A 3,718-nucleotide genomic window follows, 5' to 3' on the forward strand; every position below is an offset into this window, starting at 1 on the left:
TTTTTTTTTTTTTTTTGACATGTCCACATAAGAGGGAGTAGAGGGATTCGAACTAGAGACCTCCGCTTCATGAGACGTGGTCTTGAACCCACTGAATTACCTCTTTGAGACATCTTTGACTTACACACATATTGTAACCCATGTACGTACATTAAACGAATAATTATTTTTTTAACTAAACTAGCAACTACTTTGATGGTAAAGTTTGACATGTTAAAAATGTCCTAAAACTTCATTGTTTAAAAATGCCCTTAAAATCCAATGTTTATAAATGCCCTAAAAAAATTAAAAATACAAATAAAAAAAATATTATTTTATATATATACTCGGTTACCCAGTCATAACTGGGTGCCAAAAACCAAAACCAGAACTGGATACCTGGTTACTGGTTTTTTTTCAACCGGTTTCAAAACTGGTTTCCCAATTACCGGTTGGTACCCGGTTTTTTTTTACACCCCTAGTTAAGAGCATTACCACCACTTTTTTGAGATTTTTTTTTTTAAAAAAAATTAATAATAAAATATAATTAAGGAACCAAATTAGATTTGTTTTTCTATTCAAATAAACTCCACAATAGCTTTCATTATACCATTTAAATATTCTTTAAATTAAATGTTAAAGGAAAGAGAAATGAAAGAAAATAGGCATTTAAATATATTTTTTTCAAATAAATGCCAGAGAAAAGAGAAAGGAAAGGAAAGGAAAAATATTTTTATATTAAAATAATGTTAAGAGAAGCATGGTTTCACTTTTGGTTCTCTTGATTTCCCTTAGTTTAGAGAACACTAAGAGAGTCAGTTGGAGATTATTTCTTAGGAGTTTTTCTTACATTTAGATAAAAGAATGAGATTTAGAAAAGGTTCTGCTAATACTCTTAAGACATGGAACCCTATAAGATTAATGGGTAATTTAGCTTTAATTACGACACACCTAATTGCTAAGGTGTTGTATTCAGTTGATAGCTAAAAACAGAGGCGCAAAAAAAAAAATAATAAATAAAAATCTAACCAACGAGAGTTTTTGAACTTGACGAAGGTGAATGTAAAAACGATAAAAGTTCAAGAGGTTAAAAACTTATTTGAGATTGTGTTCAAAATTCAAACTTTAAAGCAAATAAAAAAAAAAAAATCTCAAAAGTACGTTTTTGACTTCTTCATTCTTATAGAGAAAAAAAAAAATCAAATAAATACTTGTTGAGTTATTTTTACAAAATGGACTAATTTTTTAAAACTCCTTAATACAATTTCAAATAATCTATAATTTTTCAAATAATCCCTAATTTTTTAATCTCCTTGATGCTGATATTTTAAGATTGCTAATTTACTCTTAAAATAAGTATTGTTAAAAAAAAAAAAAAATCAATAATAATTTAGCAATGCCACAATAATATAATGGGACGGTGACGTGGGCCTATACTATTGGGCTTGAGTGACCAAAACCATTTCATATATTTAGAAAGTAAAATCGAAGAGCAGATTGAGAGAGAGAGAGTTGGGGAGGGAGGTCTCGGAGAGCTGCGTAGACAGCCTACTGACAGAAATGGTGTCCTCCTACTGCGATCGGTTCTACGCCAACAAGCCAGAGCTCGCCGCTCGTCGGATCGAGGCCATCGGTTTCCAGGTCGGCCACCAGCTATCCGAACGGTACACCTCCACCACACCTTATCCAAGCCTATGAAGTACAATTTTTCTCTAATTTCTTGATTTAGGGCTATATAGTAATTTGAATTCTGGGCTTTAGATCTGAACGAGTTCGTGTGAATTGTGTGGTTTGTGAGAAATGTAGAGAGAAATAAGAAATTGGTTCTTCTTTGTTATCAAATTGTTAATTTGCTGTTTGGTTGCTGAGAAAGTGCAGGAAAGGTAAAGGATAAATGAATTTGAATCTTGTAATCATTTTTTTGTTTGAGACCTGAGAAAGTTAATCCTTTCTCTACTTGGTCTAAGAAGAGGAAAGAGTTAGATTGGACTTAATTTGAAAAAAAGTTTGGAATTCCAATTCATTTTCGTGTATTCCGAACTTCTCTATGTTGGAAACTGATTCGTTTTGTTGACTGTTCTTCTTTTTCCTTGTTCGTTACTTTCTGGTTCCATACGTTTACATATAAAATTTTCTTTTGCCTTTCCTACATTTTCTTAGGATCCAAATGGAGGGTCTTTCGGCCTTTATATACACATTCGTAATCCATACAATTAAAAAGTTAGATTGATGGGATTGAAATTTCCATCACTTTAAACCCAACCATTTTGGAAGTTGTAAGAAATTTTCAAATTTTTATCGAAAGATAACTTTATAGAATATAATATGTGGTTCTCATTCAATTCTATGAGGTTATTAATTAAGGCTGTAGTTGAGTCGAAATTGGGAAATGATGAGGTGCTAAGGCCAGAGAAGGATATGGAGTTGGAAACAGTGGAGGATGTAGAACAGAGTCCAGCAAATGACGAAGAATTTGAGACAGAATATTACATCCGATCCTTTAGATTCTTTTATTTACAAGAATATTAATCAAGTATTTGGAGTTCCTTTGCTGGCTGAAGTTACTATTTCAAACCTAAAAGAGGAGAGGAGATGAAGCATTCAAGATGTAAAAGTCTTACAGGAGAACTTGTAACTTCTTGCAGGCAGAATTGAGCAGAAGAGGAGTAAAAGAAGAGTTCCAAGTAGGTCCTATACAAGTACGCCACGCCTATATACACCACACATTCTATTTTTTTGTCTTCCTTCTTTTTTTGAGTTCCAAATTTTTCAAGAAAAACAAACGAAGCATTAGTTCACACAAAAATTCAGTTAATCAATAACCCAAAATTCAACTCCCACCTTTAAAACGGCTAATCAGGGTTTTAGTTGCTTACCTGTATTTTTCAACTGACTTTAAAAGCGGTTAGTAGTTAATGGTTCAAGATGGCTAGTGGTTAGCAATTAACGGCCCACATTTTCACCTCTAGTTTTAAAATGGTTTTGTGCACACACAATTTTTGTGTTAAAGCTTTTAATTATCCATATGAATTTTAAAAAGTGATTAAACACTTGATGGATAAGCAAAGAAGTAAATAAATAGCCCCGCATTATCTATTAATGTGTCACAACATGACTAATTATCAACATGTCACTTAATTACAATATATTTATATAAATGAGGGTAGCGAAACCACCCTGAGGTCATGAGTATTGAGTATTATTTCTCCTTTCTTTCTGATAAATTCCACAAATTAATATTATGTTTTCTATTTACAGCAACAGATGCACAAGTAGCATACATGCTGCCACACGGCACACACCATAGAACTTGTAATATGAGAATAATTTGGGATGCAGTATGAGAAAATCAGACACAACTCCAAGTCACAGCTTCCAAACTACTAAAAATTGTTAATTTCATCATAACGACGAAAGCACCTTTAATAAAATTAAAAATAAATAAATTATATATATATAAACTAAAAAAACTATGTTGTGGAAAGAAAAAATACATTTTTTTCCCGAATTTATTAGAGTATTTTTTTTTTCATATTGAAAAAAATTTAGGGCCATTTTGTCTTTTTGTTGGCCTTGGGATATTGTCAAGTTTTTTGATAGTTTAAAAAAATATTGTCACAATTAAAAGTTTAAAGGGATATTATCAATTGGGTGGTAGTTTGAGGGAGGTATGCAAAGTTTTTCTTTTTTATCATTTGTCACCTCATAATTGATGTTGACGTCACAGATTAATAAATTT

The 3,718-nt window shown here is 31.6% G+C and overlaps 1 protein-coding gene across 1 annotated transcript in view; it reads right to left on the reverse strand.

Annotated features, from left to right (window-relative positions):
• LOC132171463 (probable disease resistance protein At4g27220) overlaps positions 1–3,718 on the reverse strand; it is a gene marked incomplete in the record, with an annotated part of 43,131 nt that overhangs the window by 728 nt on the left and 38,685 nt on the right.

This window comes from Corylus avellana, chromosome ca2, assembly GCF_901000735.1.
Source record: "Corylus avellana chromosome ca2, CavTom2PMs-1.0".
NCBI lineage: Eukaryota > Viridiplantae > Streptophyta > Magnoliopsida > Fagales > Betulaceae > Corylus > Corylus avellana.